Consider the following 13,242-nt stretch of genomic DNA (forward strand, 5'->3'; position numbering starts at 1 on the left):
CTCCAACCCTTTGTTTTGAGTCTTTGTGTATCTTTGGATATACCATTAGGTTTTAGCTGTATCTTTTAATTGGGGGATTTAGTCTATTTAAATTTAGGTTTACTGCCATTTGATGTTAACTGGCTATTTTATCCATTTGTTGATGTAAATTCTTTTTTATGTTGATGCTCTTTACTTTTTGGTATATTTTTAGAAAGGCTCATACTGGTTGTTCCTTTCTATGTATAATGCTTCTTTCAGAAGTTCTTGTAAAGCAGGCCTGGTGGTAATAAAATCTCTGAGTACTTGCTTGTTCATAAAAGATTTTATTTTTCCTTCAATTGTGAAGCTTAGTGTGGCAGGATATGAGATTCTAGGCTGAAAGTTCTGTTCTTTAAGTATGTTGAATATTGGCCCCCACTCTCTTCTGGCTTGTAGGGTTTCCGCTGAGAGATCTGCTGTAAGTCTAATAGGCTTCCCTTTATGGGTGACCTGGCCTTTCTCTCTGGCCGCCCTTAGTATTTTCTCCTTTGTTTCGATCCTGGTGAATCTAATGATTATGTGCCTTGGGGTTGCTCTTCTTGAGGAATATCTTTGTGGTGTTCTCTGTATTACCTGGGGTTGAATAGTGTTCTGCTTTGCTAGATTGGGAAAATTTTCCTGGATAATACCCTGAAAAGTATTTTCCAGCTTGGATTCATTCACTCCATCACATTCAGGTACACCAATCAAACGTAGATTGGGTCTTTTCACATAGTCCCATATTTCTTGGAGACTTTGCTTTTATTCCTTTTCATCCTTTTTTCTCTATTCTTGTCTTGTCGTTTTATTTCATTAAGTTGGTCTTTGACCTCTGATATCCTTTCTTCTGCTTGATCCATTCTGCTATTTAAACTTGTGCATATTTCACTAAGTTCTCGTGTTGTATTTTTTTATACTATTAGTTCATTTATATTCCTCTCTATATTGTCTATTCTTTTCAGCATTTTGTTAAACCTTTTATCAAAGTTCTTAGTTTCTTTACATTGGGTTAGAACAAGTTCTTTTAATTCCCAGAAGTTTCTTATCATCCACCTTCTGAAGCCTACTTCAGAAATGGAACACAGTCCTTTTCTATCAGGGCTTGTTCTGTTGCTGATGAGGAACTGCAATCCCCTGTAGAGGGAGAGGGGTTCTGATTTTGGGTATGCTCGGCCTTCTTAGGCTGTTTTTTCCCCTTTATTATAAATTTATCCATCTGTCATCTTTACAATTACCGCCTTTCTAATTAGGTTTCTGAGTTGACGTCCAATTTATTGATTCCCAGTGCTGGGATTCAAGCAACCCACTGCGCCTGCCAAAATAGCCCCAATAAGACTGATGGTGCTCTTCTGCCCGGGAATCTCTGGTCTGGCTTCCTTCTTGAGTCTGCAACAAGCGGCTCTGCCTTTCTGGAGCTCCAAACACCAGTCAGTAAGGGAACCAGTTCCGTTTACTCTGCATGAAGAGCTGCTGCGCCAAGGTGCCGGCAAAACCGCTGTGCCGGCCACAAGAGTCACGCTGGCGACCTATGGGGCTCCTCCACTAGAAATCTGCTGGTCCATGAGTGATGAAAATTTTTCTGAAAGTGTGGCTTCCTCACGTTCTCTGAGCTTTCACTGGGAGCTACAATCCTGAGCTGTTAGTGATCAGCCATCTTGGATCTCTCTCCTGAGAAGTTATCTTTTTACTCAAGGCTTGTATGTTTATTCTAGTGTTACTGGAAGACAAATAAAGATAATTTCATTATAATGCTTGGAGGGACAAAATCTTGCAATTAAATATCAAATACGAGCCTTATTTTGGATTCATGTTATTTTCTATTAAAATGCTTTCATTTTGAGTAAAATTAAAATTTTTGAGCTCTTAATTGGAACGTACAGCCAATTTCAATATTGATTATTTTAAAAAGATTGTAGATAAGAATATTGTGATAGCCTTAATTTGACTTCATGAGTGCTGTTTTACCTGTTGGTCACAGTTTGTCATTTACTAAGTAAAAATAGAGAGTTTGATGTCATGGAAAGAGGAGAAGACTGAGTTTAAGTTTTCAGCACTATTATTTACAAATTGTGTGAATTTGTTGTTCCTTCTCCCCGTAATCTCATTACCCCAGTTCTTCACATCTATGGTTCTTCTTCATTGTTCAGGACTCAGCTCAAATATTACCTTTACCAATAGCTGTTTCATGACAATAACCACCCCCGTTTTATGTAAGTAGTACATACTTCAGTTTTTTCCCCTGTCACCCTGTTTTACTGTTTATTGCCGTTGTCATTGTGTGAAATGATCGTGTTTCAACATTATTATATTTTGCCAAATAGAGCACTATCCTACAGCAAGATGACAGTGTTGAAGTTCACTTAATGTTTCAGCAAATGCATTGCATCATTTTAACTACTTGGCTATCTTAAGTCCTCCAGGGCTACTTCCTGTCTTTTATAGTGAACTGTATTATGACATCATGCAGAGCCGGTGGTGTTAGCAGTAGCCCTGCTGGTAATGCTTGCTTATGCTTACAGAATTGGGAGTCAGCCTTTCCTGTGTTTGTGTTTTATTTATTGTCTTCTGCAGGTAGCTAGGGGATAAATGTGTGATCTTACACCACTTTAAGAGAATAAAAACTGATACTGTGTAGTACAAAACTTCTCATTCAGGATATAGTTTTTCTGGTATCAAGCTGAAATGTAGATGGTTTGTTTTATGGAGATTTAGTTTAAAATTTATGTGTCAGAAATATTCAACAGTGACCTTTGGAGTTGAAAGGAACTGAAGTATTTCAGAGGGATCAAGTTGAGTATATTATTTTCTCATCCCACAATTCAGAAACTGGGTAAAATAAAATGAAATTTATTTGTCCGCCGAGTCCTGACTTTCATATGTTGAGTTAACTTATCTCAAGGATTTTTTTGAATGACATTCTTGCAGGTGTTATTTACATTTTTTTCTTCATTCCTTTGCAAGCTCAGCAGCTGGACCTTTGCAAGCTAAGCCTTGTTTCCTGAATTTGCCAAAGGGCTGCAGAGGTAGAATTAGCTCTAGCTAATCTAACTTCCAGTAGGAATCATCTTGGGGAACTTGACACCTAATGTCGCCATGGTGGTGTTTAGCTCATGTCCACATCATCCCTGTGCCTCCCATTTTCCAATCACACTCTCTAGACACAATAGGCCACATTTTCTATCTCTCCTTTTCAACAGTTTTCCTCTCATGGCTCCTTTAGGACTGGACATGGTCTCAAATGGAAGTTTGGCAAAACCAGATGTGAACCTTGGAAAATGTGTGGGTGGTCTCTGGAGTGACCAGTTTACAGTTTCAAGCTCCTCTGAATTAAGAGCCAAAGCAAATCTTATGAAACAGAGAAGAAAAAATTACTTCATATTTTTCATCTCAGTTCTAGTTCATTTCATAATCATCAGCAAAAAAAATCTACTTCACAAAAATAAAAGTCTGCATTTCCCCAAATATGATCTTTATCAAAGAAATTAGAAAACAAATGTGAGGTATGCATCATAGAAGAAGTGACTAAGGAGCTAAAATGATGACTAGAGTTAATATTGCTAATAAATAAAAACACTGTTAAAACTTTAGACTTCAAATAGATAATATTGTTCACAATAAATGACACATAAAGTCACAATAAATCAATAAATACCTAACTTTTGTTGCCTAGTGCCCTTCCCCCTTCAATGCTGAACAAAAATGCTACTTGTTATATGAAGGTTTCCACCATCCTCAGGCAGAATTAGTTACTCCCTCATCTGTGTTTGTAGCACTACTTGAGGCCTCTATTACTGCATATATCATTGTAACATCATTATTTTGTTGGTTTATTCATCCATGCACTTATTCAATAGAGCAGAATGGTTAACAGTATGCACTCTGGAGCTAACTGCCTGGGTTATAGTCTTAGTCCTTCCTTCCTTTTTCTTTCCCTCCCTCCCTCCCTCCCTCCCTCCCTCCCTCCCTCCCTCCCTTTCTCCCTTCCTCCCTTCCTTCCTTTCTTCCTCCCTTTCTCCCTCTCTCCCTTCCTTCCTTCCTCCCTCCGTTTATCTCTTCCTTCTTTATTCCTTCCTCTTCCCCCCTTTCTTCTTCTCTTCTCTTCTCCCCTCCCTCCCTCCCTTCCTTCTTTCTTGCCCTCTTAAAATAAATTTTATTATATATATATATGTAGCACACAATATGATCTAGTGGGATACATATCGATAGTGAAATAATTACTATAGTGAAGCAAATTAGCATCTCCATCATCTCACATACCATTTTTCTGTGTGTGGCAAGAGTAGTTGAAATCTACTCATTTGCAAAAATTTCTGGATACAATATTATTAATAGTCATCCTATTATACATTAGATCTCTGTATCTGTTCATCCCATTAACAAATTCTACATCTTTCAATTTCTGCTTCCTCCCAATTCTGGCAACCTGGTAAAACTGTATATTCTCTCGGTATACTTGACCTAAATTTTTTTTTTTTTTAGATTCCACATATAAATTAGATCATACAATGCTTTTCTTTTATTTCTGGCTTATTTCATTTAGCATAATGTCCTCTAGTTTCATGTTGTGGCAAATGACAGGATCTCCCTTTTAAAGGCTGAATAATATTCCATTATACACACACACGCGTATATATATTAATCACAGTTTTTTATTCATTCATCCACTGAAAGACACACAGGTTGTTTTTATGTATTGGCTATTATGAATAATACTGCAATGAACATGGGAGTGTAGCTATCTTTATGAGGGGTGATTTAATTTTCTTTGAGTATACACTCAAAAGAGAGATTGCTGGGTCAGAATGTAGTTCTGTTTTTAATTTCTTTAGGAACCTCTATACTGTTTCCCATAATGGCTGCAACAGTCTACATTCACCAACAGTTTTCAAGAAATTCCTTTACTCCACACACTTGCCAACACTTGTTATCTCTTGGTCTTTTTGATAATATTGGCTCTACCACTTTCCAGCTGTGTGACTTTGTGTAAGCTATTTCATGTGTCCATATCTGAGTTTTCTCATCTGCAAAATAGGCAGGACAATAGTACCTACCTCCAAGAGTATAATGAGGAATATGTGAGTTAATGTTCATAATGGATTTAGTGCCTTGTGCTGAGTATGCATTATTTAACAAATACTTCTGGAATGTTTGTATATGCCAGAATCTATACCAGGGCCTGAATCCACAGATAGGGGAAAGCATGTGTTTTCATGGAATATGTATACTGATGACCCAGACATTAAACAATTCAAAAGTAGTGATAGGTTCTATTAATTCATTCTATACATATATATTAAGCACCCTGTTTTAAAATGTCTGACACTACTCTAGATGCTAAGAACACAGGTTGAACCAGACAGAAGTCCCCCTCGCTGAGCTGCTGTTCTGGTGCATGCAAGGGCTGTATGGACTTATGCATGCAATGTTGTGGGAAATCAGATGGACCTCTAACTTAGCCTGGGGTAGGGTTAAAGATAAGAGAAAGCATCTGACATGAAAGGATGCTCAAACTGAATTTTAAAACATTCTTAATATGTAGCCAGGCAAAGAAGTAGAGGGACCGGGGTTAGGCACAGAAGCAGCAAGGGAATCGATATGTATTTCCTTATGCAAAAGTGCCTGTCCTGTGAAGCTCTATATTTCCTCTGTACAAATGGAATGACTCTGCTTTTCTGCAGAGATTGTGTCGACAATTTCTGGTAGTGAAACTTTTCCTTTGCTATTCCATGCTGTAGATCAGCTTCTCAAGGAACTTATGTTCTATCTTTATTGCATTTCATGTGATATAGCCTCATTGCAACTATGGAGATTTAGTGGAAATATCACAGGAGTTAGATTCAGATGATTTGGATGCAAGCCTCAATTCTTTTACTTACTGGCTGGTTGGCTTTGTACAAACTTCTTAACTTCTTTGAGCCTCAGGTTATCTATATATTTGGGGCTATTTGTACTGAGCCATACCTAACAGAATTGTTGTAAGACTCAAATAAAAAAGTTGTAAAAAGTCTTTTATGCTGCAAATGCTATAGAGTGCTACTGTTAATTATATTCCTGAAGTACACATATTTTTAGTGATTGATGGAAATCTCAGTGAGAAAATATAGCAAAAACAGTAATTAATTTTGCTCCAAACTGATAGTATAAGGGTATTTTTTTGATAATTGATGCTTCACAATTAGAATTAATGGGCATTTAATGACAACCTGAGTATATATCATGCTTTTTCTGTATAATATTCCAATTGTATATATTTGGATTATATGTATTTCGATTGCATAATCTCAGTTTATCTCTGGAGTAGGAGAGTAACATGCTCGATGTTATATAACGAGTAGGCAGGAGAACCAGGTTTCAAACTGAAGTTTATTTGACCCCTATCACGGATTTCTTTCTGTAATATAATGCTGTCTCTTCAGAAGTGTTGAAGAATGTACTTATCCTGAGGAATCTTACTGAATCATGATTATGTAAAGCCTCTGTTCTTTATTGTTATGCAGTATAATCCTTAAAAGGTGGGCTTCATGGTCTTCCAGACTTAGAGTTCCTTATTTGATTTTCTAAAAACTGTGAAGAAACTAGGTGGGGAAGAATAAGTAGATGAGAGTAACACTTAGAAAGAAAAACAATTCTCTCCTATCTGTTTCCCTCACACATGAGAAGTCCTATGCCTCACATCCCAAATTTTCTGAGAAATTCCACCCATCCTTAACTTTGTAAGCCTAGGTTCCCTCTGCCTCTCCTCATTTCTGCTCAGTTTCACATTGCAAAGCTGGGAAGAGTTGATTCCTTTAGAAAAGGGGTGGAGAGCTAAATAAATCTATCAAATGGGTCATTCCAGAAATCTTTTTATTTAGCTGAATAAAAAGAAAATCTGGAAATACACATTAATTTAATTTTACTTTTTTAATTGCATTTTAGGTTTTGGGGTACATGTGAAGAACATGCAAGATTGTTACATAGGTACACACATGGCAGTGTGATATAAGAAATTAATATTAGGTAACATGAACTGTTGTGACATTTCTTAAATTTCATTTTAGTGGAATGACCTGAATAACATAATAACTGGTAATATTTCAGCCACATTCTTGAGAATATGCAGAATGCCTGCATCCCTTTCTGAGAAGGATAGGTAGGTCTAAATTCACCTGAAATGAATATTTTCTAAATTCTGCTGACTCTCTGACAAGATCCCCCTGACATCATGTCATGGCTGTTTTTTATATTTGAAGTCACGCTTTCAAACCATGATGTGCAATGATATAATCTCCTTGACTAGGCTTTTACTGTGACAATTGTACATATTTAATTTAGTATACAAATAAATACAGATTGACTAAGCTGATTATCTTCATGTATATGTTAATTTTACTAATGCTTATCAAGATGATTCATAATATGTCTTTTAAAAAAATCCCTGAATAGCAGTGTGGAAGCAAGTTGTGCTACTTTAAAAGGTAATCGATGTGTCTTTTTATATTGCTGATTGCATTTATGAAAGATAAATGTGCAAACAATAAAAGTGGCACTAGAAATAATTGTACTTTCTATTATCTTTCAATCTACTTAATTTTGTAATTTTGGTGAAGCCAAAGCATTAAGAAACTTTGTGGCTTGTGTTAGGGATACTGCAGTCCTGTCAATAATATACTTTCATATAGACTATCTTATCATGTCTCTGTGTTTGAATCTTGCTCTACTTCACCATATTCCATTTCATTTCCATATATTAGTATCTTCTCTATTTCAGATACTCTGTTAGTTGCTATAAGTACATGGTTGAAAAAAAAATTTGTCCCCATCCTAATAACTTCAAATCTTCCTGAGGAAGATAGACAGTATATACCATGGACTGTAGTTTAGTGTGACCAGTCTTATAACATATAGGAACAAGTTGCATAAATAAAAACATGGTAGCCTGGTAAGTAGAAGTGGGTGAATTAAGGACTTGAGAAGGATATCTGAGAAAGTTCACAAATCTAGGCCTCAGTAACAGTGACCATCACTTTAATTTTCTTAGTATACCTGGACTTTCTGGTGTTATGTTTCCAATTTGATTTTTTATTTGGCAGAAACCTGGAGATTCTCTAATTATATTGGGCAATCAGGGCATTTATTATAAGAAAATGTTATCATATTGTTTTAGCCAGTGTCAGAATTAAAACAGCACACCCTTCCTTAGAAAGGACTGGAAGACATTCAACAGAAACTTAATAAACACGTTTACATTAATAAGCACAATTCCATGATCACAGCACTTGATCTCAAGAGTGCTGACTACCACAACCATTATAACAAATCTGTTAGAAAATTGAATAATCTTCCAAATGCTTGTCCATCCTTAATTACTTGGTGTTTTGCTTTCTGAAACTATTAACTCATGAAATATAGCAATATACTTTGTTATGTTTTCTGAATTCAAGTGTCATGTCAACAGATGAACTTAATAAATAGCCAACAATAACATTACAAAGCATAAGACTTTGACTATTTTGGAAATCAACTTAGATACAAACCAAGGGGTAAAATCCCATTTTACTCAAAGAGAACCAATTTCATCTAAATCATATTTGTAAAAAATAAATTTATTTGATGAAGGATTTTAAAAGTTATTTGTGATATATGGAGAAGGCAAACTCTTTTAAAGATATTTGAAAGGTTCAAAGTGGGAAAGAGAAATAAAAATAGGTAATGACTAACTAATGATTAAGATGTAGTAAGAAATAAGCATATATAATCTAAAACTTAACCACTGATATAGGATCTTAAACTTTTAATTATCTAAGACATTGAGCTTGGCAAAATCTATATGCCTTCACAAACCAATAAAATGCTACAGTGAAGACCAGAAGAAAATCTTTGTAATATTTCTGTTGTAGCTAACACAAATAAATTTATTAGATTGTCATTACTTTTTTTCTATTGTATAATCACATTAAAATCTATGTTAATATTTTAAAAAGTTTGTATCTTTTATGGTCAGCATAAAGCAGCTAACTCAATTTCAGTTTTTCAATTCTAAACTTGTGGAGAGTAACTTCACAATTTTAGGACAGGTTTGTAAAAAAAATACAGAATTGAGTGAATTTTGACAAAAATCCAAGCAATTCAGGCCACCGAGAAAATGTAGGCTGTCTGTACATGACAGTGAACAAAACTCTTGGAATGACATAAGTGGGTTGTTTTGAGGAGGACAACGTCAGGGCTTGAAAAAAGTTTATAATTTTCAACTTTGTTTCAAAGGAATGATTTAAAGGGAAGCAGTTGGCTGACTGTCAGTGAGTCTGGTTTCCATGACACTTTGTTTTCAATACTCCATCTAAATCTGCATGCATCTTTGGACAAACCAAGCAGAAAAGGAAGATAATTATGAAATGAAATGTACAGTCATTTGAAAGCATCTTCTAGATATGCTTCTGTGTTACAAAAATAAAAAGCATAGGGAAATCTTTCGGAGAATAAGATATTTAGACAGTATGCTTCAACTTTTTAATAGAAAGAATCCAATTAGTTCAAGTAATGAAATTTTATTTTCAATGTGGATTATTATAGTCTACCTAAGTGTAACATTTTAAGTGATAGATTAAGTTTTTTTGACATTGGTTCTGCCTTTACAAAGTTTGTGATCTCCAATGGGAATAGATGAAATCAAACATCAAATATAGAAACAAAAGAAATGCATAACATGCCATAGAAATCTATGGCCTTTCAAGTATCTTCAGCATTTGGGTTGATAAGTTGAAGTAAAGATGATCATGATCATAATGGTGCTGCTGTTTCTATAATGGGAGGAGGTAAGAGGAAGAGAAGTATCAGTTGTTCTTGAAAGGAATGCTATTTACTGAATTACAAGTTTGATTGTGTTTTGAATGTTCAATGTTGTATTCCTATGTATTTTCTTCTTTTCGTGTCAATTTTGAATGGAATTGCCTTTCTGATTTGACTCCTTGGTTTGACTGTTGTTGGCATATAGAAATGCTAGTGAATTTTCTACATGGATTTTGTGTCCTGAAATTTTGCTGAAGATGTATATCAGCTGGAGGAGCCTTTGGGCCAAGACAATTGAGTTTTCTAAATATAGAATCATGTTGCCTCCAAACGGATCTCTGTTTGTACTTCCTCTCTTCCTGTTTGGAGGCTCTTTATTTCTTTCTCTTGCCCAGTTGTTCTTGCTAGGCCTTCCAATACTATGTTTAATAAAAGTGATGAGAGAGGGGATACTTGTCTTGTGGTAGTTTCCAGGGGGAACACTTCCAGCTTTTGCCCATTTACTGTAATGTTGGCTGTGGACTTACCATTAATGGCTCTTATTATTTTGAGGTATGTTCCTTCAATATATAGTTCATTGAGAGATTTTAACATGAAGAGATGTTAAATTTTATCAAAAACCTTCTCTGTGTCTATTGGGATAATCATGTGGTTTTTGTCTTTAGTTTTGTTTATGTGATGAATCACCTTTATTGATTTGGATATGTTGAACCAACCTTGCATCCTGGGGATGGAGCCTACTTGATCCTGGTGGATTAGCTTTTGATAGTGCTGCTGAATTCAGTTTGCAAGTAATTTGCTGAGAATTTTTGCATACATGTTCACCACAGCTATTGGCCTGAAGTTTTCTTTTTTCTTGTGTCTCCACCAGGTTTTTTATCAAGATGATACTGGCCTTGAGTAGTGTTGTTGGGGGAGCTGAGGATTTGGGAAGGGGCTCAGAAGGCTTGAAAAGAGATTATGACTGTACCTTTTACTTTGTAGCTGGAGCGCAAGAAGCATTTGTTTAATGAATGATGTACACATTTAGAATCTGTTTAGATGCTGAGGATAATCCTGTGAATTGCTAATATAGTTCACAGGGTTTGGCCCTTAGTGTTGACTTCAGTATGCTGAGATGAAAACCAACATTCCTAGAGCTAAAGCTCAATGACATTGATGAGTTTGAGAGCATTTGAAAGAACCTAGAGACCTGTAAGAAACAGAAGGAAGATGTGGAAGTCATAGGAGGCAGTGATGGAGAAGAAGCCACTGGGCTCAGCAGTGATCCCAAGAGTCTGGAATAAACAATCAATGACTGGATTGGTTATAAACCCAAATCCAAACCCAATAATCATTCATCTCAATTTGGAAGTCTTGAATTTTAAAGATGGATTATCTTGCAGGCCAGATCTGTGGAATGGAATAAAATGATGGCAGAAGTACAAACCAGATTTAGAGAATTGAGTGCTTGCAGTCAAGCAGAATGTCAGAGATAAATGCTTCTGCATGAGATTACTGATGCTTATGTTGCACTCTAAGCTGGAATCCAAACTCTGGTTTGTCTCTGGAAAATTTGACTCTATAAAGCTGATCTGATTTTTCACTTTTAAAAATAAATATATTTTTTGAAAAAAAAAATGATGCTGGCCTCATAAAATGAGTTGAAGAGGTATCCCTTCTCCTCACTTTCTTGGAATATTTTCTGTAGGAATAGAACCAGCTCTTCTTTGTACATATGGTAGAATTTGGCTGTGACTCCATCAGGTCCTTGGCTTTTTTTTTTGGGGGGGGTTGGTAGGATTTTTATTACTGATTCAATTTTGGAGCCTATTACTGGTCTGTTCAGGGAATCAATTTCTTCCTGCCTCAGTCTTTGGAGGATGTATGTGTCCAGGAATTTATGAGTCTCTTCTAGATTTTCTAGTTTGTGTGCATAGAAGTGTTTATAGTAGTTTCTGATTTTTTAAAAAATATCAGTTGGGTAAGTAGTAACATCTCCTCATTAACTGTATTTATTTGGATCTTCTCTTTTTTCTTCTTTATTAGTCTAGCTAGTGGCATATCTATGATTTTTTTTCCAAAAAACCAATTCCTGGATTTGTTGAGATCTCTACAATGATAATTAAAAATCACTGCTGAAAGAAATCCAAAGAAGACACAAACAAATGAAAAACATCTTGAGCTCATGGATAGAAAGAAACAATATTATTAAAATGGCTATAGGAAGGACCGACTCGAGATGGCATGGTGAGAACAACCCAGGATTGAAGCTCTCAGTGAACGTGTGGACGGTGAGTCAGGGCCGCATTTCCAGACAGATCTTTGTTGCCCACAGAATGGGGAAATTTCCAGGTATAAAAGAGACATGGGATGCCAGCGAAGAGGTTTTGGCTGGTGCAGCCAGCGGCCGGTGCAGCCGGCAGCTGGCGCTGCAGCACAGCGGTGCTCTACAGTGCTCCGCACAAAGCACACTGGTCCGGGTGCCCTGTTGAACCGACAGTCTGAGACTTGAGAGGGCAGATTGGCATATCCATCTGATTGAATGGGACTTGGACAGTGAACCAGGCCAGGAGATTCCAGGGAAACAGTGTTTGGGCCAGGGCAGTGGGACAAAAAATTGGCGATTCCAAATGCTCCAGGTGGAGAGTTTCACTGCGGGCACAGCTGAACCCAGGATGGTGCAGCTCGGTGGGGAAAAGGCATTTGCCATTACCGAGGCAACCCGCCCCTACTGAGGCACACTCCCATTGCTGACACAGCCTGCCGTTGCCGAGGCAATCCGCCACAACAGAGAGACTCCACCGCAGGGTGTAGCTTGTGGCAGCAGGGCGGAGACCAGAGCAGCAGGGCAGAGCCTGCAGCAACAGGGCAGACCTCACACCAGCAGGGCAGAGCCTTGGCAGGCAAATAGTGACTAGACTGCCTCCTAGCTGGGCAGGACAGTGCAATGGACACATAAAGAAAACCCCAACCCCCAAGACAGAGCATCTGAGAAAAAAAAAGAATTTGCTTATGAGTTCTGCTGCAGCAGAATTAAATGTAGCAGCCTAACAGCCCTGAATGAACAACAGAGCTCACAGCTGAGCACTTGAGCTCCTATAAAGTACAGACTCTCCCCTCAAGCAGCACCCTGACCCCCCTATATCCAGAAGACTGACATTTGGAAGGCATCATTCTGGGACAAAGATAGCAGAAAAAGAAACTGGTAGCATCCCTCACTGTTCTGCAGCCAATATAGGTGCACCCCAGACAAGCAGGGCCTGGAGTGGACCACAGCAGTCATACAGCAGAGAGGCTAGACTGGTAGAAGGAAAACCAAGTAACAGAAATACTTCATCATAAACAATCTGGGCATTCAATCAAAGACCCAATTGAAAAGTCAGCAACTACTCAGACGACAGGTGAATAAATCCACAAAGATGGGAATAAACCAGCGCAAAAAGGAGAAAAATACCCAAAACCAGAACACCGTGACTCCTACAAACGAACAAA

At 37.2% G+C, this 13,242-nt stretch overlaps 1 protein-coding gene and 1 pseudogene across 4 annotated transcripts in view; both read left to right on the forward strand.

Moving 5' to 3' along the window:
• Window positions 1-13,242, forward strand: part of LOC108588667 (uncharacterized) — a 708,321-nt gene that overhangs the window by 194,709 nt on the left and 500,370 nt on the right. The gene's annotated exons all lie outside the window — the stretch shown is intronic.
• LOC108588582 (anaphase-promoting complex subunit CDC26 pseudogene) lies at window positions 10,878-11,517 on the forward strand (annotated as a pseudogene).

The sequence above is a fragment of the Callithrix jacchus genome, chromosome 16 (genome assembly GCF_049354715.1).
Source record: "Callithrix jacchus isolate 240 chromosome 16, calJac240_pri, whole genome shotgun sequence".
Classification (NCBI taxonomy): Eukaryota; Metazoa; Chordata; class Mammalia; order Primates; family Cebidae; genus Callithrix; species Callithrix jacchus.